Source organism: Pongo abelii, chromosome 13, assembly GCF_028885655.2.
Source record: "Pongo abelii isolate AG06213 chromosome 13, NHGRI_mPonAbe1-v2.0_pri, whole genome shotgun sequence".
NCBI classification, from domain to species: domain Eukaryota; kingdom Metazoa; phylum Chordata; class Mammalia; order Primates; family Hominidae; genus Pongo; species Pongo abelii.
In genome coordinates, this window is record NC_071998.2 from 18389487 (window position 1) to 18416094 (window position 26608).

General features: G+C 40.5%; 1 pseudogene; it reads right to left on the bottom strand.

Moving 5' to 3' along the window:
- Nucleotides 1–666: 666 nt before the first annotated feature.
- LOC100441577 (ATP synthase subunit alpha, mitochondrial-like) lies at nt 667–26608 on the bottom strand (annotated as a pseudogene).

Here is a 26608-nt window from a genome sequence, read left to right on the forward strand (position 1 = left end):
GGACTTAGCCAAAAATTCTTTGCCAAGGCTGATGTCCAGAATACTGTTTTTCTTAGGTTTTCTTCCAGGATTCTTATAGTTTGAGGTCATACATTTAAATCTTGAATTCATTTTGAGTTAATTTTTGTATACGATGAAAGGTAGAGGTCCAGTTTCATTCTTCTGCATATGGCTAGCTAGTTATTTCAGCACTATTTATTGAATAGGGGATCCTTTTCCCATTTTTTTGTGGGCTTTGTCAAAGAGCAGATGGCTATAGGTGTGCAGAACTGCTTCTGGATTATCTATTCTGTTCCATTCATCTGTCTTTTTTTGTACTAGGACCAAGGTGTTTTGCTTACTGTGGCCTTATAGTATAGTTTGAAGTTGGGTAGTGTGATGCCTCCAGCTTTGTTCTTTTTGCTTAGGATTGCTTTAGCTATTCGGGCTGTTTTTTGGTTCTATATGAATTTTAGAATAGTTTTTTCTAGTTCTGTGAAAAATGACATTGGTAGTTATAGCATTAAATCTTTAAACTGCTTTGGGCAGCATGGTCATTTTTAACAATACTGATTCTTCCAATCCATCAGCATGGAATTTTTTTTAATTTATTTGTGTCATCTGTGATTTCTTTCAGCAGTGATTGGCAGTTCTCCTTGTAGGGATCTTTTTTCTTTTTCACGTTATGGAACCTTTATTTTTCATGTGATTTCTGTACATAAGGAGTATGAGAGTAACCCTTTCACAAATGAAACTAATTTACTAGAATAAACAATGACAAAACTGAACCGGTATTTGATGTAAATCCATAGGCGTTTAAGCTTCAAATTCAGCCAAGAAGTTTGTTACAATCTCTTTCAGCTTTGCATCTGATTCTTCTGAGATCTTTCCATCAGCCCTGATAGCACCCAACAGGGCTTGGTGCCGGCTGACATGAGACAAGAAAGCATTCTCAAACTTTGTAATCTTGCTGGGCTCCAGTTTATCAAGATAGCCCCTAACACCCACACGGATAACAGCCACTTATTCTTCAATAGCCATGGGAGTATTCTGTCTTTGCTTCAGCAACTCAGACACACACCACAACTCAAAAGTTGTTGAGTGGCAGCATCGAGGTCAGAACTGAACTGGGCAAAAGCAGTGACCTCATGATACTGAGCCAATTCCAGCTTCATGGTACCTGCCACCTGCTTCATAGCCCTGGTTTGGGCAGCAGATCCGACACGAGACACAGACAGACTGACATTAATGGCAGGGTGGATACCTTTGTAGAACAATTCTGTTTCCAAGAAGATCTGTCCGTTAGTGATAGAAATGACATTCATTGGAATGTAAGCAGACACATCACCAGCCTGTTTCTATGACTGGCAAAGCAGTCAAAGAGCCACCACCAAAAGCATTGTTCATCTGGGCTGCTCTCTCTAGCAACTGAGAGTATAGGTAGAACACAACACCAGGATAGGCCTCACAACCAGGGGGTTGGCAGAGCAACAGAAACATCTGATGGTAAGCAACAGCCTGTTTGGATAAGTAGTCATAGATGGTCAAAGCATATTTGCCATTGTCTTTAAAATACTCTCCCATGGAACAGCCAGTGTAAGGAGCCAGTTACTGAAGTGGGGCAGCATCCGAGGCCATAGCTGACACCACGGTGGTGTAATTCATGGCATCTGCATCATAAGTCTCTTCACCAACTGGGCAACAGTGGATCTCTTTTGACCAATAGCAACATAGATACGGTAGAGCTTCTTCTTTTCATGAGATCCATCATTGAAACATTTCTGGTTAATGATTGTGTCAATAGCAATTGAGATTTTCCCAGTCTGTCCATTACCAATAATCAGCTCATGCTGACCATGGCCAATTGGCACCAAGCTATTCACAGCCTTAATGCCAGTCTGCATTGATTCCTGCACTGAAATTTGAAGAATTATTCTGGGGGCTTTCAGACCAACTCACCTATGGGTCTTGGAACCAAATGGACCCTTTCCATCAATGGCATTACCAAGGGCATCAACTACATGACCCAACAGCTCCTCACCAAGTGGAACGTCCACAATGGCTCCTGTCCTCTTCACTCTAGCTCCTTCCTTAATTAGTTAATCATTTCCAAACACGACAACACCAACATTGTCAGGTTTGTAGAGATCTTTAACCTTCTTGGTTAGCTGTATTCCTAGGTATTTCATTTTTGTGTGTGGCTATTGTAAATGGGATTGTGTTCTTGATTTGGCTTTCAGCTTGAACATTATTGGTGTATATGTAACCAGCTCAAGTCCAGTTGTTCTCCTCTCAGAAGTCAAAGCATGAGAACTGAGGTGTGGTGAAAGGAAAGCAACCTTTATTGGTCACATGCTAGCAGATGAGAGAATGTCTGGGCATAAGCCTCAAAACAGCCATCTCAGTCTTCTGGGCTGAGTGAAGGGGTTTAAGAAGGAAAAAGGTGTGGGATATAGACATGAGTAGTGAAAAGGGAGTGCATAGCTGCATGTCTTGTTCCCATAGTTATCTCAAGTAATCGCCCATCTGGAGATCTGATTTGCATCATCCTGACTTGGGCGTAACTCCCCTTGAGTGGGAAGATCTGCGGCTTGATCTCTCTGCCTGGTTTGTTTCCAAACTGGCTCCTGGAATTTCTAAGCAAGCACATAGTTAGATGAGCAAGCACTGTGCACAGATATGCCTGTTGGGAAAGGGCATAACAAAGAGTCTTACACTACAAGGCTACATTCTGAGATAAGGAAGGAAAGGAAAAAGATAGTTTAAAAATGTATTTCGAGGCTGAGGTACTCAGTTATATATAGAAATGCTATTGATTTTTGTACATTATTTTTGTACCCTGAAACATTACTGAAGTCATTTAGCAGTTTGACGGGCCTTTTGGCAGAGTCTTTAGGGTTTTCTAGATATAGAATCATATTATCAGTGGCCAAGCATGGTGGCTTACACCTGTAATCTCAGTACTTTGGGAGGCTGAGCCAGGCAGATCACTTGAGGTCAGGAGTTCAAGACCAGCCTGGCCAACATGGTGAAACCCCATCTCTACTAAAAAATACAAAAATTAGCCGGGCGTGGTGGTGAATGCCTGTAATCTTAGCTACTCTGGAGGCTGAGGCAGGTGAATCACTTGAACCCGGGAGGCAGAGGCTGCAGTGAGCTGAGATAGCGCCACTGCACTCCAGCCTGGGCAACAGAGGGAGACTCAGTTTCAAAAAAAGAGAGAATCATACTGTCGGTGAAGAGAGATAATTTGACCTCTTTTCCTATGCGGATGTCTTTTTTGTTTGTTTTTTTGTTTTTTGTGTTTGTTTTTGTTTTTGTATTTTTAGTAGAGATGGGGTTTCACTGTGTTAGCCAGGATGGTCTCGATCTCCTAATCTCATGATCTGCCCGCCTCGGCCTCCCAAAGTGCTGGGATTACAGGCGTGAGCCACCGCACCCAGCCACGGATGTCTTTTATTTCTTCCTCTTGCCTAATTGCTCTGGCTAGGACTGCCAGTACTACATTGAATAGCAGCAGTGAGAGTAGGCATCATTGTCTTGTTTTTGTTCTTAGGGGGAATGCTTCTGGCTTTTGCCCAGTCAGTATGATGTTGGCTGTGGGTTTGGTGTAGATGGCTCTTATTATTTTGAGGTATGTACCTTAGATGCCTAGTTTGTTGAGGGCTTTTATCATGAAGGGATGCTGGATTTTATTGAAAGCTTTTTTTGCATCTACTGAGATGATCATATGGGTTTTGCTTTTAATTCTGTTACTGTGGGGGGTCACATTTATTGATTTGCATATGTTCAACCAGCCTTGCATCCCAGGAGTAAAGCCTGCCTTATTGTGGTAAATTAACTTTTTGATGTGCTGCTGGATTCAGTTTGCTAGTATTTTGTTGAGAATTTTCACACCTATGTTCGTTAGGGATATTGGCCTGAAGTTTTCTTTTTTTATTGTGTCTCTGCCAGATTTTAGTATAAGACTGATTCTGGCTTCGTAGGATAAGTTAGAGAGGTACCCTTCCTTTTCAATTTTTTTGAATAGTTTCAATACGATTGGTACCAGTTCTTCTTTTTATGTCTGAGAGAATTTGTCTGTGAATCCATCTGGTCCAGGGCTTTTCTTTTTCTTTTTCTTTTTTTTGTTTTGTGGTTGGCAGTTTCTTTAATACTGATATAATTTTGGAACTTATTGGTCTGTTCAAGTTTTCACTTTCTTTCTGGTTCAATATTGGGAGTTTGTGTGTTTCCAGGAATTTATCCATTTTCTCTAGGTTTTCTTAATTTGTATGTGCATAGGGCTGTTCATAATAGTCTCTGAGGATCTTTTGTATTTTTGTGGGATCAGTTGCAATGTCTTCTTTGTCATTTCTGATTGTACTTACTTAGATCTTCTCTTTTTTTCTTGGTTAATATAGCTAGTGGTTTATTGATCTTGTTTATTCTTTTGAAGAAAAAACACTTTGTTTCATTGATCTTTTCTATGGATTTTTGTGTCTAAATTTCATTCAGTTCTTCTCTAATTTTAGATATTTATTATCTTCTGCTCGCTTTGGGGTTGGCTTGTTTTTTTTCTATTTCCTCTAGTTGCAAAGGTACATTGTTAATTTGAGACCTTTCTAATTTCTTGCTGAAGGTGCTTAGTGCTATAAACTTTCCTCTTAATACGGTTCTAGCTGTGTCCCAGAGATTTTGGTAAGCTGTGTCCCTATTTTCATTTATTTCAAATAATTTTTTTATTTCTTCCTTAATTTTATTGTTCACCGAGGAGTTATTCTGGAGCAAGCTGTTCAATTTCCATGTATTTGTGTAGTTTTGGGGAGCTAGGACTGGCTTTGGGCTTCATCCTCCAGACCCTTGAGATTGGGCCCCAGCTGTTCTGGGGGATCCAAAGTGCTCCCAGGCCACCAGGAAGGTACTTAGGTGAAGCAAAGCACCCAGGCTTGGCAGCAGAGGCTACTCTGTGCACACCTCCTGCAGGGTGGCCAGGCAGGGGCCCTGGAAGTTTCCCAGTCCTACAGGGAAGCCAGCCACACTCTCTCCCGGGCCAGCAATCAGCTGAGGCTAGAGCTGCCTGTAGGGAGGTGGGGAGCCTGGGGGGATGGGTGTCTAGGCCATGCTCTGCCCCAGCTGCCACATGCACAAAAGCTCCTAGGCTCCATGCCAGTGAAGCCCTGTCTCTGCCTACTGTCTTTGAAGATCCCCTTGCCAGCTCAAATGTCCATGGAGAATGCAAAGTTCTATGTACCTAGGATCCCAGAGGTCCACAGTGAGAGTGGCCTGTCCCTCCATCCCTTCACTTATCTCTTCCCCAGGAGGCATTCAGGTCTGGGAACTAGCCCTGTCATGCAAGTATCCTATGCAGGGTTCCCAGCTTCCTCCCTCTTCAGCCTTGTTGTCTGCATCACCTCTGTAATGACTCTCAGCATTTTCTCTCTGAAGATGGGCTCAAAATATGTTGGCTTACTCAATATTTTGGTCTCTCTCAGTGGGAGCAGTGCTTCCTGGCTGTGTCTAGTTGGCCATCTTATTATGGTAACCATTTATTTTGGAGATTTTTTGGAGTCCATTTGTGGCAGTCAAAAGATAACTAGACTGTGGTGCAGATGACAACTGGGTCCACAGATTGCACAAGGAAGAGTAGCCTGTGGCAGAGAGCTTATTTGAAGAAATGGCTGAAAACTTCCCAAATCTGAAAAAGGAAATGGACAACCAAATTTCAGCAGCTTGAAGGACTCTATCTAAGATGAACCTAAAGATCCAACACCATGACACACTATAATCCAAGACAGACAATCTTGAAAGCAGCAAGAGAAAAGTGACTTATATACAAGAGAACTCTCATAAGATTATCAGCAAACTCATCAGCAGGAACATTCCAGACTGAAAGGGAATGGGGTAGTATATTCAAAGGGCTGAAAGAGAAAGAAAATTGCCAACTAAGAATACACAGCAAATCTGCCCTTCAAAAATGAAGGAGAAATAAAGATTTTCCCAGATAAACAAAAGCTAAAGAAGTTCGTCACCATTAACCTACCTTGCTAGAATTACTAACAGTAGTCCTTCCAGTTGAAATAAAAGAAAGCTAGATACCAACTTGAAAGCATACAAAAGTATAAGGCTCTCTGGTAAAGGTAAACATATAGTCAAATGCAGAATCTAGGCCAGGCGTGGTGGCTCAAGCGTGTAATCCCAGAACTTTGGGAGGCTGAGGTGGGCGGATCACGAGGTCAGGAGATCGAGACCATCCTGGCTAACACGGTGAAACCCCGTCTCTACTAAAAATATAAAAAATAAAATAAAAGTAGCAGGGCGTGGTGGCGGGTGCCTGTAGTCCTAGCTACTCAGGAGGCTGAGGCAGGAGAATGGCATGAACCCAGGAGGTGGAGCTTGCAGCGAGCTGAAATTGCACCACTGCACTCCAGCCTGGGTGACAGAGTGAGACTCTGTCTAAAAAAAAAAAAAAAAATGCAGAATCTTGTCATACTACAATAGTGGTCCATAAATCATTTTTTAAATCAGGTATAAATAAAAGCATAAAAATAACCATAATTATTAAATTATATTAATGGATACAGAATACTGAAAGTATAATTTGTGACATTGATAATGTAAGATGAATTGGAGGTAAAAGAGTAGAGGTTTTGTATGCAATTGAATTAAATTTTTAGTTTAAATAAATTGTTATAGCTATAAGATGTTTTATATAATCCCATGGTAACTTACAGAGAAAATTGCTATAGAAGACATACCAAAGAAAATAAGAAAGTCCTCAAAGCATATCACTACAAAAAAAAAATCAATGAAACACAAAGGCAGCAAGAGAGGAAAAGAGGGACAAACAACTCCAAGACATACTGAAAACAATTAACAAAATTGCAATAGTAAGTCCTTCCCTTTCAATAATTACTTTAAGTGTGAATGGATTAAACTCTGCAGTCAAAAGACCAAGTGGCAGAATCAATTTTAAAAAGATCCAATTGCATGCTATCTACAAGAGATTCACTTAGCTTTGAAAACACACACAGGCTGAAAATGAAGGAATAGAAAAATATATTCCAGCAAGAGGTAACCAAAATAGCAAGGGTGTCCATACATATATCAGACAAAATAGACATTAAGCTAAAAATTGTCACAAGAGAAAAACAATACACATCATATTGATGAAAGTGTCAATTCACTGTACAACACTTATAAATCTATATGGACCAAACAGCAGAGCACCCAAATACATGAAGCAAACATTGATAGAACTGGAGGAAGAATTAGATAAAAAATAATAATAGGAGGAGATTACAATACTCTTCTTTCAGTAATAAATAGATCAACCAGAAAGAAAAACAGTAAGGAAATAAAGGACTTGAACAATACTGTAAGTGAATTGAATCTAATAGATATATAAACAATATTCCACCCTATGTTAATATACACATTCTTCTCAGGTGCACATAAAACAGTCTCCAAGACAGAACACATATTAGGACACAAAACAAGTTTTAACAATTCAAAAAAAACCTGAAAGAAAACCAACTATATTTTCTAATCACCATGAAACTAAAAATCTGGACTAGAAAACTCTGAACTAGAAAATTCACAAAGATGTGGAAATTAAGCAATATACTCTTGAACAACTTGATGAGTCAAGAAATCACTATTTAACAGTATTTTAAAGCAAATTAAAAAAATGAAAACACGACACGCCAAAACTGTGGCAGCAAATGTTTGTATTTTTAAAAGAAGATCCCAAATCAATAAGTGGAGATAATTTTGTATCTCAAAGAACTAGAAAAAGAATAGCAAACTAAATCCAAAGTTAGTAAAAGGAAGGTCCTAGATTACAGTTAGCAAAAGGAAGGTCATAGATTACAGAAAACATAAATGAAATAGAGAATAAATAAAAAATAGAAAAATCAATGAAATAAGTTTCTTTTTTAAAAAATAAAAAATTTAACAAATTCTTTCAATAAGTAAGAAAATAGAAGTCTAAAGTAACACAAATCAGAAATGAGACATTAAAAATGAGGACACAGAAGTAAAAAGATTACGAGAGTCTACTATGAACAGTACTCCAGTACATTGGATAACTTAGAAGAAATAAATTCTTAGAAATATACTACCTACCAAGACTGAAGTGTGAAGAAATTAAAATCTGAACACATCTATAATTGAGGAGACTGAATTAGTAATAAAAAATCTCCCAATGAAGAAAAGCCCCAGGACTAGATGGTTTCACTGATGAGTTTTACCAAACATTTAAAGAATAGTTAGCATCACTCTTTCTCAAACTCTTCTGAAAAATTTCAGAAGAAAAAATACTTTCAAACTCATTTTATGAGGCCAGTATTACCTTAATACCAATGCTAAAGAAGGACACCACAAAAAGACTACACACCAATAATCTTGCTAAATATTGATGCAAAAATCCTCAACAAAAATCATAAACTTAATTCAGCAGTACACTATGACCAAGTGGTATTTATTCCTGGGATGCAAGGATGGTCCAACATACAAAAATTAGTCAATGCAATACACTATATTCACTGACAGAAAGGTAAAAAAGTAACACGATCATCTCAATTAGTGCAATAATAAGCATTTAATAAAATTCAGCACCCTTTCATGTAAAAAAATTCAATAATATAGAAATAAAAGAAAATTACATCAACATATTAAAAGCCTTATAGTTAATGCCCATAGCTACCATCATACTCAAGCTTTCCCTCTACAAATAGAAACAAGGCAAGCATGCCCAGTCTTGCCATGTATATTCAACACAGTACTGAAAGTTCTAGTCAGAGCAATTAGACAAGAAAAAGGAGTAAAAAGCATTCAATTTTGAAAGGAAGAAATAAAATTATCTCTGTTTGCAGATGATATAATCTTATATGTAGAAAACCTGAAGGATTACACACACGCACACACACACACACGTGCACACACACACACAGAGACAACTGTTACAACTAATAAACTAATTCAGTAAAGTTGCAGGAAACAAAATCAACCCACAAAAATCAGTTGCATTTCTAGACACTAAAAATAAATAATCAGAAAAGGAAATGTTTTTAAATCCCCTTTATAAGAGCATCAAAAAGAATAAAATACTTAGGAATAAACCCAACCAAAGAGGCAAAAGACCTGTATACTGAATACTTTTAATATTGCTGAAAGTAATTAATGAAGACACGAATAAATATAAAGACATCCCATGTTCCTGGATTGGAAAAGAATATGGTTACAGTGTTCATACTACCCCCCAAATCTACAGATTCAATGCAGTCCATATAAAAATCTCATTGGAATTTTTTGCAGAAATAGAAAAAAAAATCCAAAATCCATTAGGAATCTCAAAGTATTCCAAATAGTCAAGACAGTTATGAGAAAGAAAAACAAAGCTGGAGGTCTCACACTTCTCAAGTTCAAAAAACAGTGTAAAGCTACAGTAATCAAAATAGCATAATACTGGAATAAAGACACACATATAGACCAATGGGCCAGAATAGAGAGCCCAGAAATAAACTCTCACATATATGGTAAAATAATCTGCCATAAGGGCATGAAGACTATACAATGGGGAAAAGATAGTGTCTTCAACAAATGGTGCTGAGAAAACTTGATATTCTCATGTAAAATAATGAAGTTAGACCCTTACCTTCCTGTACCTATATACGAAAATCACTTCAGAATGAATTAATGGCTAGGTGCAGTGGCTCACGCCTGTAATCCCACCACTTTGGGAGGCTGAGGTGGGAGGATCGCTCGAGTCCTGGGCAACACTGCGAACCCGTCTCTACAAAAAATGTAAGAACTCCCCCGGGTGTGGTGGCGCGCACCCTGTAGTGCCACCTACTGGGAGAGGTGGGGGTCAGGCAGGAGGATTGCTTGAGCCCAGAAGGTTGAGGCTGCAGTGAGCTGTGATGATGCCACTGCACTCCAGCCTGGTTGTCAGAGAGAGACCCTGTCTCAAAACAACAAACAAACCAAAACGGCTTATTGATCTAAATGTAAGACCTAAAATTATAAAACTGTAATTTATAAAATTATATTTATAAAACTAAAATTTATAAAATTATAAAATTATCTAGTGAGATAAAAATATAGGAGAGATGCTTCATGTTTGTGGATTTGGCAATGATTTCTTGGATATGACACCAAAAGCAGAGGAAATAAAAGCAAAAATATACAAATGGAACTAAATCAAACTTCAGATCTTCTGCACGGAAAGGAAATAATGAAGAAAGTGAAACGGCAACCTACAGAATGGAAGAAAATATTTGCAAACCATGTGTCTGATGAGGGTTAATATCCAAACATACAGAGAATTCCTACAACTCAACAATATCAAAACTAGACAAACAAACAAACAAACAAAAAACCCTATTAACAAAGTACTTGAACAGACATTTCTTTAAGGATGACATAAATATGGCCAACATATAAAAATATGTTGAATATCACTAATCAGAGAAATGCAAATCAAAACCACAATGAGATGTCACCTCACATCTCTTAGCTAGATCACTATCCAAAAAAACCAAACAGAAACAGAAAATAAGAAATACTTGCAAGGATATAGAGAACTTGAAACCCTTGTGCACTGTTGGTGGCAATGTAAAATGGTGTAGCCACTATGGAAAACAGAGGTTCTTCAAAAAATTTAAAACAGAACTACCATATAGTCCAGCAATCCCACTTCTGGGTATATATCAAAAAAATTTAACGTAGGATTCTGAAAAGATATTTGCACATCCATCTTTATTGCAGTATTACTCACAATAGCCAAGAGTTGGAAGAAGACTAATATCTGCTGACAAATTAATGTATAAACCATATATTCACTGGAATATTATTCAGCCTAAAGAAAGAAGAAAATCTTACCATATGCTACAACATGGATAAGGCTTGAGCACATTATGCTACATGAAATATGCCAGTCATAAAAGGAATAATGCTGCATGATTCCCTGTGTATACGTTTTCTAAAGTAATCAAATTCATAGAAACAGAAAGTAGAATGTGACAACCAGAGCTAGGGAACAGGGGGAAATGGGGAGTTTTTCCACGGGTACAGAGTTTCCCTTTGGCAAGATGAAAAAGTTACAGAAGCCTATTGCACAACAACTTGCATACAGTTAACAGTACTGTACTGTACACTTGAAAATGGTTAAAATGTTAAATTTTGTTATTTTTTCTTTACTCACAAAAAGGGAATGAGGAGCTGATACATGCCACAACATGGAGAACCCTGAAAACATTATGTTAACTGAAAGAAGTCAGTAACAAAAGACCACATATTATTGACTCCACTCATATGAAATGTCCACAGTAGGACAATCTACTGGGAGAAAGAAGCCTAGTGGCTGTTTAGGAAGACAAGAAGTGATAGCTGAAGCATGTGGCTTTTTTTTTCTTTTTTTTTTCTTAAGATGGAGTCTTGCCCTGTCACCCAGGCTGGAGTGCAGGGTTCAAGCAATTCTCCTACCTCAGCCTCCCAAGTAGCTGGGACTACAGGCGCGTGCCACAATGCCTGGCTAATTTTTGTATTTTTAGTAGAGACGGGGTTTCACCATATTGGCCAGGCTGGTCTCAAACTCCTGACCTCGTGATCCGCCTGCCTCGGCCTCCCAAAGTGCTGGGATTACAGGAGTGAGCCTCTGCGCCCGGCCGTGGTTTTTATTTCTGAGATGATAAAAATGTTCAAAAGTTGACTGTGGGGATGGTTGCACATATCTCTAAAACACTAAAAATTATTGAATTGTAAATTTTTTGTGGGTGAATTGTACGGTGCATGAGTCGTACCTCAATGAAGCTACCTAGAAAGTAAGCTCTACCGTCTTCTCTTTCCCCTGGCGAAACACCTCAGCTTAGGGCAAGTCTGAACGGAAACCTTGCCTCTCAGTGAAGGAAATAGGGAGTCATCTCAACTTCACTTGTAGTCCATCTAATCATCTATGCCACCACAGCTCTCTGATATCTTTAAAACGATTACATTTCCAATTTATTTACTTTTTGAACTATTTGTTCCAGTGGGAGTGATGCAGTGCCACTGCCTCCTATATTCTATCTAGAATCAGAATTTCAGCTCCAATCCCTTTGGCCTGATTTCTGCTCCTCAAGTACCCCAAAGCCTTTCCCACTTCACTGTACTTACCATTTCCTCCTCTTGAAATGGTTTTCTTTCAAATAGCCGCTAGACATTTTCTCATTACATTCATTTCTTCAGGGTTAATGCCACCAAAAGCCTTCCTTTCCAGGCTACCCTAACTAGCTGGCGCACTTTTACCTTCTATCACTCTGTAACTCCCTTCCGTGCTTTATTTTCTTCGTGGCACTTGTCACTCTCTGACACTCTATATAGTACATATGTTTAATGACTCTTTCCCTTACTAGAATGTAAGTGCCAGGGGCTACTTTGTCTTTCTCGCTCTTCACTGAATTCCCAACACAAGCAGTGGAACTAGTGTATAGTGCATTCCCGGTGAACACTGAGTGAAAGAATACGCTCCACTTTCAATGGGTCCTCCTGGTTACAACTTCCTGTATTTTTTTTTTTTTTTTTTTTTTGAAACAGAGTCTGGCTCTGTCGCCCAGGCTGGAGTGCAGTGGTGTGATCTCGGCTCACTGCAAGCTCCGCCTCCCGGGTTCACGCCATTCTCCTGCCTCAGCCTCCCGAGTAGCTGAGACTTCAGGCGCCCGCCACCACGCCCGGCTAATTTTTTTTTGTATTTTTAGTAGAGACGAGGTTTCATCGTCGTCTCGATCTCCTGACCTCGTGATCCACCCACCTCGGCCACCCAAAGTGCTGGGATTACAGGCCTAAGCCACCGCGCCCAGCCTACAATTTCCTGTATTATTCAGTCTGTGCATTTTTCTGTATTGCTGGGCACTGGGTTGTCAGGCACTCTGTGATAGGTGTCAGGACTAAAACAACGAACATGCACAGCCTCTGTCCATAGGAACTTACTTATTGGGGATTCACACAAATAAAATATGCGCTTGGATTTGAGGGAGTAGATGTCATTCATGGAACACACAAACTGTAAGGACAGAAGAATGAACATCGAGGATCACCGCATGTCATGGCAGGCAGAGTAACCGAACATAGAGGTGAATGGGAGAAGACCAGGAACCTCTGGTGGCCCAGAGGCAGGGTACACGGTTTATATAAAGAAATGCCTGGCCAGGCACAGTGGCTCACGCCTGTAATCCGAGCACGTTGGGAGGCTGAGGCAGGTAGATCATCTGAAGTCAGGGGTTCGAGACCAGCCTGGCCAACATGGTGAAACCCTGTCTCTGCTAATAATGCAAAAATTAGCCAGGCGTTGTGGCAGGCACCTGTGATCCCAGCTACTTGGGAGGGTGAGGCAGGAGAATCGCTTGAACCCGGGAGGTGGAGGTTGCAGGGAGCAGAGATTGTGCCATGGCACTCCAGCCTTGGGCAACAAGAGAGAAACTCTGTCTCCCCGCATCCACACAAAAAAAGAAATGCCTGCAGAGTTCAAAGACCGAAGAAAGTGAGTGCCCTGTGCATTTTCTAATAAAGAGGCTTTGTTGACCCTGGAAGGGACGGCTGCAGTAGAATAGTGGAGAAGATGCCAAACTGCAGGAGGCTGGAGAGAGAATGAAATGAACGAGGAGGGGAGCGTGGACAACTGTACCGCGGGTCTGAAGAATGTAGAAAATATAGGGAAATACTTAGAAGCAAACATGATGGTTGAGAGTGGTCATATTGATTGGTTAAAGATAGGACAGAAATAAATAAGTGTAAGTGCTGCTGGGGAAGAGCCAGTAGGATGGAAAATTTTCAGGTAGAGGAGACAGGGATAAGCTAACTGAGGTAATGGCTGAGCTAACAGAGTACAGGTAGAAAGGCTGGGCATGGAGGGAGATATATCTTCCCCCAGGCAAGGTGGGCCCAGAGATAGGTGAATGCTTTTAGGAATGAAGGCAGAAGTGAGAGGGAACAAACTCAAATGTTATACTTTTTTCTACCATAATACCTAGCACCCTTTGCCTGGCACACAACAGATGTCTAGTAAGTAAGTGCAGAATAAATGAATTACACTTTCATATAGTGATGTAATAAAGAAAACTAAAGCACAATAGAAGTTTGAAATATGCTCTGTGGGAAGTGAAAGAGAAAGTTGCCCAGGAAAATATAGAAATACCAGGTGGTATTCCAATTGAGTTTGGCAACTGTGCCTTTCAAATGAACTTTTAATGCAGTTATATGAGTTTCTCCATCTGTAGGAGAGTTGTTTGTGTAGGAGGAGAACAAAAGACAGTCTGGTGGATGATGATGTGGAATTTTTTTCCACAGGAGGTACAGTAGAAAGACAAAGTAGTAGAGTAATGGGAATACTGATAAAGACTGTCACAATAACCCAATTCATTCTTTACAATACAATGAAGAAAGGCAGAGTGGAGGTGACGAGTGATGGCTGGAGGAATGCGGTTTGGAGTAAGTGTGTATGTATGTGATATTATAATTGAATATTTCGAAGTTCCAGCATGTCTAGGATTTGGCTGCGGAAGTGGATGGCTGACACTCCTGAGACTGACAAGATCATGCAACTTAGAGTTCGGAGTATGGGAAGGGGTGTCCTCATTGTCCTTTTCAACTCTCTTCTCGAGATACATGGTCATTTCACCATGAATTGTGAGTGTACCACACATAATTTATTAAGAATAATCACTGTGAATTTTTTAATAATATAATTTAGCAACTACTATGTGCCAGATACAAAAATGATGGTGAAACTTAGACATAGAGAAAAAGCTTCAAAGTCTTCAGTAAAAGCAAAGGAGTGTGAGAAAGAAGTATAGGGTCACATGGCTGGATGTTGTCAGCCACAAGGGAAAGGGTTTGTTTCATAGGAGGAATGGTCTGGAACTGCACTGAGGGTGGAGAACACTGGCCTCTCCTCCCAACCCCAAGAAGCCTCCAACTCTGAGAAGCATCCCTTTGCAATTGCTGGAGGTGGGAGGTGGGCAGTGTCTTTATAGAAGGCTCACTTAAGTCAAGGTGTGTAAGGTAGAGGATGTGGAGGGAGCTGATGAGAATGGAATGGTGTTCCAGAGAGAGTATGGTGGAGACATTTGGAGGCAGAATGGACTAAGAGAAAGAACGAAGAGAGCAGCTTATCTTTTGAGTGGAGTGTAAGGATGGGAGAGATGGAGGCATAATCTACAGGTTTAGGGGTAGGAAAGACGGTTCAAACTACCTGAAGAGGAGGGAGTCCGGGTTTAGAGGAAATAGCATATTTGTCACAATCCAGGACCTTCACCACAGTCTTTCTAGAAAGAAGAATGAAGCCTCTTCTATCTGAGGGAGCATTTTAATTCAGGCTCCATTCTGCATCCTCTGTGTGAATGCTGCAAAGTTTCCATATTTGTCTGTGCCTGTGTTTCCCCATTTCTTCAAAAAGAGAAAAAAGGGGGAACGCTTCCAAACTTTTATGTGGCTGCTGGAATTGTATGATCATTTTATATAAATATATATGAATATGCATAGTTTCTGAGAGAGAGAGACAGACAGAAAGACAGAGAACACTAACACAGTGCCTGGTATATAACAAGGACTCATTAATTAATGATGGTTGTTACTATTATCAGATTTCTATCTTTACTGAATTCCTGTCGATGTTACATTAATATTAGTGTATTCTTACCATGTCATAGTGAAGTATATTTGAACATTTCTGGCATGGTCACAGGTAAGTTGCTTTCTATGAACACATCTTTCCTGCCTCAAGGGCTGATGTGTGTGAGGCAATAATAAAGCAATAATATAAATTCTGTATACCAGAAGGAGGACTCTGCATTCTCCTTTACCACTGCCCCATTTACCATGGTAGAATATAAGACATGCATCTTTTATAGTCTTATATTTATTTTTAGAGCCTGACCTGTTGCCTTATTTTTGCTCAAAAACATTGATAATTGAATTTTTTTTTTTTTTTTTTTTTTTTTGCGTAAGCAAAAAAACAATTAAATATGATACTCTGGATATAATTCTTATATGGTAACTTTTTCAATTGAACATTTTCCCTAATACTAGTCCAGGCAGAATAAAAAACAATGTTCTTCGTTCTGGAAATGTGACAGTTTACTCATCCACATGAACATTTGGAAAATTTGCCCAAATTTCTAGATCTTCAAAGTCTGAAGCTCTTTTTCCATTTATCTCATCCTAAACAAAATTTAAGTACAATGAGGAGGAGCTCTCAGTAATCTTTTTGTCCTTGGTGGCTTTCTGCTTTTGTTTATCATGGGCTGCACTACTAAAAATAAATTGGTACATTGTTGGCCAGCTCCAAAAGAATTGATGGTTTAACAGTCAAATAATATGTTTCATAAAATAGTAATTTCAGATCAAATAATTTGTTTTCACTAACTACAGAAAATGTAAAATTTTGCCAAACTGGCAACGGCCTAAACAAAAACAGTATCAGTTCCAGAAATTCCACACGTATATATTATAATATGCAATATCTATAATCTTAACAGCTTTGTAACTAATGAACTCTAAATGGCTATATACTGTTATAATTTTGTATTTAGATTTTTCTTTTTTTTTTTTGGAGACCGAGTCTTGCTCTGTCTCCCAGGCTGGAGTGCAGTGGCGCGATCTCGGCTCACTGCAAGCTCCGCCTCTCGGGTTCACGCCATTCTCCTGCTTCAGCCTCCCGAGTAGCTGGGACTAGAGGCGCCTGCCACCATGCCCTGCTAATTTATTGTATTTTTAGTAGAGATGGGGTTTCACCGTCTTAGCCAGGATGGTCTTGATTTTCTGATCTCGTGATCCGCCCGCCTCGGCCTCCCAAAGTGCTGGGATTATAGGCGTGAACCACCGCGCCCCGCCTGTATTTGGGTTTTTCTATCCTAACTTTTCTTTAATAATTTGATCCACTGTTCAACAGCAATCAGCAAACATCTATTTACTCAGTAACATTCATCAAGCCTTTCCAAGTCATATAACATTATTGCTTCCTACCCTAAAGAAATCTATCTGAAAACATCACTCATAACTGAACAAATCAGTGCTGGAGCAAAAACTAGAATTCTGATTCTTGGCTCCAGTATATTTCCATGACCTAAACTTGTCTCTTAAACACCGACTACTTGATTACAAGTCCGGATTCTGCAGAACACTGATAATGTTTTTCTGCTGTTGTTAGGACATTTTTCAAATGACTGGTCTAAATAGTCCATATTAAGGCCTCTCCACAGTAATAGCCTTCCTAGATATAAAGGATCACAGGGGAGAAGATGAAGACAGATTTTTAAAAATTTTGTTTAAGCCCAATTTTTCTTTTTCTATATTGCTTTCAGCAGTTGAAGCACATGAATACTTTGTATGACCTTTTCTCTGAATGGAAAATGAATTCTGCACTCAGCATATCAAATCCTGAGAGAGTTTCCTAGACCGACTTTGGCCACCTCAATTTCTGAAATGTTATACTGATTACTTCTTTAAGATATTGTTTGGCCCAAGGTCATGGAACATATGAGTTCATTCTGCGCATGAAGCTCCCCAGAGAACAATGGTACACAATGTCAGTTTGGTTATGGCATCTGAAAACTCATAAAAGCAGACTTTCATTAAAAGCAGTATTACCCCCAGCCCTTGCCTTCTGAGAATTCACATATGAATAATTAGGAGTCTGTAAGTAGGGGCCTACCTGTAGTACACATTTCTCCTATTTTTGAAGTAAAAGGATATTTCTATAAAGTTTCTCAAGCATTTCCTACTTTTTCTTCATTGTCAAGTCTTATTTTTATTTATTTATTTATTTATTTTTGAGACGGAGTCTCACTCTGTCACCCAGGCTGGGGTGCAGTGGCGCAGTCTCGGCTCACTGCAAGCTCCGCCTCCCGGGTTCACGCCATTCTCCTGCCTCAGTCTCCCGAGTAGCTGGGACTACAGGCGCCCGCCACCACGCCAGGCTAATTTTTTTGTATTTTTAGTAGAGACGGGGTTTCACCGTGGTCTCGATTTCCTGACCTCGTGATCCACTCGCCTCGGCCTCCCAAAGTGCTGGGATTACAAACGTGAGCCACAGCGCCCGGCCTGTCGTTTTTTTTTTTGAAGTTGAGCTTTACATCTACTTGCATATTTGGAGTTTATAGCCCTGTTGTTTTGTTTTAAGTTACAAGATGATAAAAATAAATCTTTAAGTCCTTTCCTAAATTCATCAGTTAATTGTAATCCAATCCTATATAAAGAAAAGTACTATTTATTGCCTCTACATTCATCGTTAAAAGAAAGAAATATAAAATTAAAGGGAGCATGCCAGTTAAAAACCAAGAAAGAATACTGGGCTTCTGAACTTAACAGGGGAACCTATTATCAGACTATTTTAATCATTTTCTAATTGTGCATAAGAAAGACTGACAAAAATATAATATAAGTTGTCTTTACTGAGTGCTGGGAGTATGAGTTGTATGATCATAAAATTATAGTCTTAAATATTTGAGACAGACAACTCTCACAGCTAGTTTGCATTTAAAAAGTAATTGTGATTGTATTAGTCAATTTTGCGTTGCTATAAAGGAGTACCTGAGGCTGAGTGATTTTTTTTTTTTTTTGAGACGGTGTCTTACTCTGTCGCCCAGGCTGGAGTGCAGTGGCACGATCTCGGCTCACTGCAAGCTCCGCCTCCCGGGTTCATGCATTTCTCCTGCCTTAGCCTCCCGAGTAGCTGGGAGTACAGGCACCCGCCACCGGGCCAGGCTAATATTTTTTTGTATTTTTAGTAGAGACAAGGTTTCACCGTGTTAGCCAGGATGGTCTCGATCTCCTGACCTCGTGATCCACCCATCTTGGCCTCCCAAAGTGCTGGGATTACAGACGTGAGCCACCGCGCCCGGCCGAGGCTGAGTGATTTATAGGGAAAAGAGATTTATTCTGGCTCACAGTTCTGCAGACTGTACAAAAAGCATGGCATCAGCATCTGCTTCTGGTGAGGCCTCAGGAAGCTTACAATCATGGCAGATGGTGAAGGGGGAGTTGGCCTCTCACATGGCAAGAGACGGAACGAAGTGCCAGACTCTTTTTACCAATCAGACCTCCTGTGAACTAATAGAACCAGAGACCACTCATTACCACAGGGAGGACACCAAGCTTTTCATGAGGAACCCACCCCTATGATGCAAACACCTCCCACCAGGCCCCACTTCCAACATTGGGGATCACATTTCAACATGAGATTTGGAGGGCACAAATATCCAAACTGTACCAATGATCAAGACAGAACTCACATTCTTTGATACATTCTTGATTTGTCCATTTATTTTATTAGAAGAATTTTTGTTGAATATGAGAGTACCTTACATGAAGTATGCAGTAAATAAACTGAATAAAATTGACAATATGCAATGTCAAACGCAAAACATAATGGCAGTATTATACTATATAGAAATCTACTTAGAGAGTTAAATAATGTAGTATTGTAAATATGTGTCTTTTAATACACAATGCTATAAAATGCATGAATACCCATATATTAGCCACACTTTTTTTTGAAATGGTCTCACTCTGTTGCATAGGCTGGAGTGCAGCAGTGTCATCATGGCTCACTGCAGCCTTGACTTCCTGGGCTTGAGACATCCTCCTACCCCAGCCTCCCAAGTAGCTGGGACTACAGGCACACACAACCAGGCCCAGGTAATTTTTTTTTTCATGGAAACAGGGTCTTGCTACATTGCCCAGGCTGGTCTCAAACTCCTGGGCTCAAGCAATCCTCCCTCCTCAGCCTCAGAAATATTTTGGTTGCAAACAGCTGTAACCACATTCAAGCTAAAGGAATTGGTTTTTTCACACATTGAGATTTAGGAACAAAGCAACATCTCTCAGCACTGTTTGCATTTGCTTAGCTTCATTCTCAAGCAGGCCTTTTCCCTGTGGTGCCAGGATGGTCTCTGCCATCTCCATCTATCACTTGTTCCAAATAAAAGCAAGACAGACCTATCTTGCCCCAATATTGGAATATTATAATCTCGTAGAGGGTCTATGATCCTAATACGATTCCATGCCTACCCTTGGACTCACAGCTAGAGTAAGGAATATAAGGAGCCATGTTTGATGAGATTAGACCTGGTCAATTGCTCATGCTTGTAGTCAGAGGCAGCAGTTTCACATTAAAAGAGGTTGTTGGATTAAAAAAAATAACAGAGTGTTACTACATTCTTTCTGTGACTTTAACAAAAAGGTAAAGGGCCACTGTCGTGGATATTTTGGCCATGGGTGAGACGGAAGTAGGGCTTTGAGTGGTCATAGCAGGTAGAAAATTTTATGGAAAACAATGCCTAATAAAGAAAGAAAGATGTGGAGAAAGCTAGTGCTTTACAGAACTTCCTGGGGTGAAGGAAATCTTCCATACCTATCCAATATGGTAGCAACATATTGAGCGCTTGAAATGTGGCTCATGTAACTAAAAAACTATATTTTTAGTTTTGTTTAATTTAAATATATTTACATTTAAATAGCCACAGTGCAGCCTTCCTCATGGTGACTTTGAAGAGTCAGTCTATATGTATCTTTACAATAAAGTCATTGTTCCTTTTAGTCTTTATTAGTCCTTTGAATGATATTATAATTAAACAAAAACCAAAATCCAACTTTTGAAAAGCTACTATTCCTTATTCTTTCAGAAACTGAACAGAAAATAGCTATAGATACTATGAATATTCTTCAATATTCATTTTTTATTTCAAAAAATCTGGTAAAATGAAAGAGCATAAGTAATTCAAAAATTTGATTATTCCAATGTGATTGTTTCCATTGTACCATGTTGGACAAGCACTGATACAAAAAAATTTTAATATAACATGAAAATGAAATCAAACAATAAATTTGCTATACAGTGTGCTTACATTGAATTATAACATCTTTTGTAGTTTTCTTTTCAAATTAAAAATATATGACTAATTTGAATCTCATGGAATATTATGATCCTTGTCCTGAAAAAAGCAGGCTGACCTTGGGGAAATTTTAATAGTGATAAGATTGAGATAATTGTAACCAAACAGTTACTCTTTAATAATCATCATTTTCTAGATATGTGCTAACCACATGTACGCATATTTCCTTATCTAATTACATTTGAACTTTACAATAACCCTTTATCTTAGGATCATTTCATTACAAGAGATAGTTGCCTGTCATTGAAACTAGCTTAAACAAAACAAAAGAAAGAAATCCAGTGGAAGAAATAGGACAGCTGACAGGCCTTGCCTAGGAAGCCTCCTGAACGCTGGCATCAAGGTTTGAGGTCCAGGAACTAATGTTTCACTTATTGTTCATTTGTGGCCTCCTGATGTGTCATCTCTGCTTTTCTCCACATGGTTGCTTTGTTCCCCTTATTTTCATTAAACATTCTTTCCTGTTTACTCAAACCTCTACAGAGAGGGCAGCCTGAATGTTGAAATTCCACCTCGTCTTGCAGTTCAGTCACCTCACACCAATTTACTTCCATCTGCAGCATCTACAATTGAAGGAGGTGATGAACCAGGCAAACGTAATGCCTTGGATCTTGTAGGTCAGAGGTCCACACCTGGTCCAGTCCTCTCTGCCTGGGGTACAGGGATAGGAATTTCACGCTCAAAACATGGAACCTAGAGAGTGAGGACCACATTCTTTAAGAAGTACCAATAAAAAATGGGTGAGGAATGAGCTTGGTTCAGCCAGTGAATTAGATAACATGATTCTGATTTTAAATTTGAGGAAACAGTCTCAGAGAAGTTCAAATCAGTCTGGCTTGTGATCAGACAGACCAAAGTATGATCCCTGACTTATCTTTCAGTATCTGTGAAACTTTTGGAAAGTTACTTACCCTTTCTGAATGTTCAATTATCTGTTTGTTAGAAAGCGATAATAAAATGCAACCCACATAAAAACGCTTAGCATTTACCCAACTAGAAGCATATAACCCACCTCCCACTTCTTACCCCCTGCCCCGCAGTCAGAGGCCAAGGGGAGAGATGCCCTCGTCTATGAATGCATTTAGATGGGCTTCAAAAGTGTGGATTACAAACCAAAGAAGGACAGAGCTGCAGAAAGCTGGGTGCCCTGCATGAGAGATTTATAGAGGTTTGATGTTTGTTTTTTTACCCTTGAGAGGAAAAAAAACATCAGAAATGAAAATAAGTATATATAAGAGCAAGCTAACAGTAACATTGATTAACCTCTGTTATTTTCTTTGCTCTGTGTAATGACATCCCTGACTTTTCCTACAATAGGCAATGAATTTTCCATTCAAGCAAGGTCTTGTTTATTATTTTTTGTTATTTTCTTTTGTTGTCATGTGAAAATCCAACAAATGACATTGCATTCCTCATGTGGAAGTAAGAAGTTTCTAGATGCTGCAAAGAGAAAAAAGAGTTTAGAGAACTTGTCAATTCAGAGTCAGGGAATCTGAAATTCACATAAATGCAGGAGGGCTACTGGGATTTTCCACCGGTGTGGTTTTAAACCCATTTTATCTAGATCTTAAAATGCAGAGATAATTCAGCTTATTTCATGATTATGTACATCAATTAATTAAAGGTAGATAAATACTTATATTAATTAAAGGTAGATAACTGACAGAAGGCAAATTAGAAAGAAAATGGTGTTTGGAGCCACAGAGATCTGGGTTCAAGTTCTACCCCAGCTACATAGAATTATGTAACCTTGGGTATTTTGCTTAAATCATCTGAGAGTCAAATTTTTCATCTCTCAAATTGAGATATTAGTATTGATCTCACAGGAGTATAGTAAGTCTTCACTTAATGGCATTGACAGGTTCTTAGAAACTGCAACTTTAGGCTGGGCGTGGTGGCTCATGCCTGTAATCCCAGCACTTTGGGAGGCCAAGGTGGGCGGATCACGAGGTCAGGAGATCGAGACCATCCTGCCTAACATGGCGAAACCCAGTCTCTACTAAAAAAAAATACAACAACAACAACAAAAATTAGCCGGGCATGGTGGCAGGCGCCTGTGGTCCCAGCTACTCGGGAGGCTGAGGCAGGAGAATGGTGTGAACCCAGGAGGTGGAGCTTGCAGTGAGCCGAGATCGCGCCACTGCACTCCAGCCGGGGCGACAGAGGGAGACTCTGCCTCAAAAAAAAAAAAAAAAAAGAAACTGCAACTTTAAGTAAAATGTTGTACTATATAACGAAACCAATTTTACCATAGGCTGATTGATATAAATAACAGTTAAGTTCCTATGGCATACAGTATGTCTTTTCACTCAAAGTTGCAATTTCAAAGAAGCTGTCAATGACATTAAGTTATGACTTACTGTACATGTAATGTGCCTAAGACATTATGTTTTATGTGAACATTGAGTGGTATTTGAAGGGCCAATAGAGGCAACAGAGCATGGGCCCTGGAGTCAGACTCCCTGGGTGAGCTTTGTAACTATGTGGCCTTGAGACACTTACTCCCTGTATTAGAGTCCTCTGGATAAACAGATTGTGTGCGTGTGTGTGCGCGTATGTGTGCATGTGTGTGTGTGTACACATGCATATATATAAGAAAATTTATGATAAGGAATTGGCTCATGTAATTATGGAGGCTGAGAAGTCCCAAGATGTGCAACTGACAAGCTAGAGACTTGAGAGAGCCAATGGTGTAGTTCCAGTGCGAGTCTGAGGAGCCAATGTTTCAGTTGAGTCTGAAGACAGAAGACACCAATGTCTAAGCTCAAACCGCCAGGCAGGAGGAGTTCTTTCTTATTTGCACAAGAATCAGCCTTTTTGTTCTACTTAACAGACTTTCTGGTGATTAGATGAGGGCCACTCACATTAAGAAGGACAATCTGCTTTCTTTAACTAGTCTACTGATTGCAATGTTAATCTCATCAGAAAACACCCTCATGGAAATGCCCAGAAGAATGTTTGATCAAATGTCTGTGCACCCCATGCCCAGTCAAGTAAATGCATAAAATCAACCATCACACCGTGTATGAGCCTCACTTGCCTCAGGTAAAAGGGCAAAATGATAATAATAACCTTCCTAGGGAGTTATGAGAATCCGGTAAATCAATAGTTATGTATTTTACAATAGTACCTGGTATATGATAAGCACTATGTGTGGATATGTTGAACTAAATACATAAGTAAAACTGAGGAAAAGGAGCTGCCTCCCAGAGGTATTCTCCCATCCCTGTTTGTCTCAGGGAGTAACTAATTTAGTTTTTTCATCTCATTTAATGTTTGAGTTTCACATTCAGTCAATAATCTTATAAGCTATTTCTTCCCCTAAATATATTATTCTGTTCAGAAAAACTACTTGATTTCATTATAAGTGGAGTAAACAAACAAGCAAAAAAACAAAAAAACAAAAAACCCTTGTTGATTGGCATTCCAAGTGAGAAAAGCAAAAAAGAAACACAAAAAACTGCTTGCTTTTAAAAATGAAAATATCGTTGTATTGCCTATTGCCTTTTAGAAATTACATATCCCCAAATAATACAAGTGAAATGGGGAAAAATGAACATAGATTTTTTTCTCTATTATTTAGAATCGGATTTGCAAATGAGTTAACTATATTCTAAATACAGACATCACATAGGATGAAAAGCTTAAAAAAAGGTCTCTGTTCTTTTCTCCTTCCTTAAACATTATGCATCAAAATATTTACATATTTTCAAGATGTGTCTTATCAGATATTCAATCTGTATATATTCATAGTTTTAATGGACTTTCATGGATATCCTTTCCATAAGTGATGATTAAAAATCTCAGCTTAGATGGTAGTCTGTTTTTACTACACAAGCGGAGCACCGAGTTTATTTAAATCTCCCAGGCACTTGGTCATGGATGTGGCTGAAGGACTATGGCTCGGATGGGTTGCGTAATATCAAGGGACAGAATGGCCAATAAACACTACCTCTTCAACTAGATTGCCCAGGAGGACACGCTGGGACTCATCAAGGAAGCAACAAAACCCAGAGAGAACAGAGAAGAGTGAGACAGGACAGCTGCCCACCCAGAGAGAACAGAGAAGAGTGAGACAGGACAGCTGCCCACCCAGAGAGAACAGAGAAGAGTGAGACAGGACAGCTGCCCACCCAGAGAGAACAGAGAAGAGTGAGACAGGACAGCTGCCCACCCAGAGAGAACAGAGAAGAGTGAGACAGGACAGCTGCCCACCCAGAGAGAACAGAGAAGAGTGAGACAGGACAGCTGCCCACCCAGAGAGAACAGAGAAGAGTGAGACAGGACAGCTGCCCACCCAGAGAGAACAGAGAAGAGTGAGACAGGACAGCTGCCCACCCAGAGAGAACAGAGAAGAGTGAGACAGGACAGCTGCCCACCTGGGATTGGCATGGAGCCAAGGAAGGCTTCTCACCACAGGGAAACGGTGAGTGAGCAAGAGCCCCCAGGAGCCCATACTCTTGCCATGAATCTCTGCAATCCTGGGCACAGGAGATCCCCTGACCCTCTATCTCCAGGGCCTCCAGACTGACAGAGCGCTGTGCGGAGTCTGGGCAGAGCTGCCACTCAGGCACATATGGAGCCCCAAGGGCCTTGGCTCCTAAGCATCCCAGGGTCAGCTGCCATAGCTCTGCCAGCAGGCGAGGCCAGGCCCTCTTGCATGCTCCCAAGATACATGCTGCTTTCACAGTGCTGAGGAGCAGACAGACTACAGGCCTTACCTTCGCCACACCTTGCCAGCCAAAGCCCACTGGCCCAGGTCCCCAGCGCAGCCAACACACCCCTGCCTGAACACTTAGGCTAGTAGCAACTCTGCACTTCCCTGGGCCAGAGCTCCCAGAGTTAACTGACAGTTCTGCCTTTTTGCTGCTGCTGCAGCCCGCACCCCTACTGCCCTGAGGCTGCAGAGGGAGTAAGTGATGAGCCTAAGGACTATTGTGTGTCTCCAACGCAGTGCAGCTGCCATACAGAAAAGCAGCCAGACTATTTCCCATGTGGATTCCTGCCCCTGCTACTCCTCACTGTGCAGGGCCTCCCAACCTGGACCCCAGCACAGTCATCCTGCCCCCGCCTGAGCACTTCAGTCAGTGGTGGCACTGCGTTTATCTGGAGAGGAAATCCCAGAGACCACCCAAAGGCTGTCTACCATCTCAGCTGCAGGGATATTGCCCTTGCTGCCCTCGGGCTGGGGAAAGAACAAAGATCCTGACTGTTTTGCTGGTACCTCCAGCATGCTGCAGCTGCCATACAGACAGGAACCCAGTCTCTTTTCCCTGTGAACCCTCGACCCCCTGCTCTACACCAGGCAGGGCCCCTGGATTGGGCCTGCTGTACAGCCACCCCACCCCCAGCTGATCATTCCCATTGGCAGTAGCTTCATGTATCTCTGGGGTGGAGTTCTCAGAGGCAACTGACAATCCCTCTGACACCACTGCTACAGCGGTACCTGCTATTGCTGCCACCAGGTTGGGAAAGAACAAAGAACCTGAGTGCCTTATTACACCTCCAGCACACCACCGGCACTCAGGTTCTTTGCTCTTTCCCAAAGAGGCCAGACTGTCTTCCCTGTGAGCCCCCACCCCCTGCTCATCACCAGGCAAGGCCCCCAACTTGGGTGTGTGACATAGCCACTCCACCCCGGTCTGATCATTTTGGTTAGCAGAGGCTCTGCATTTCTCTGGGTTGGAGCTCCAAGAGGTAAGTGTAAGGCCCTCTAACAT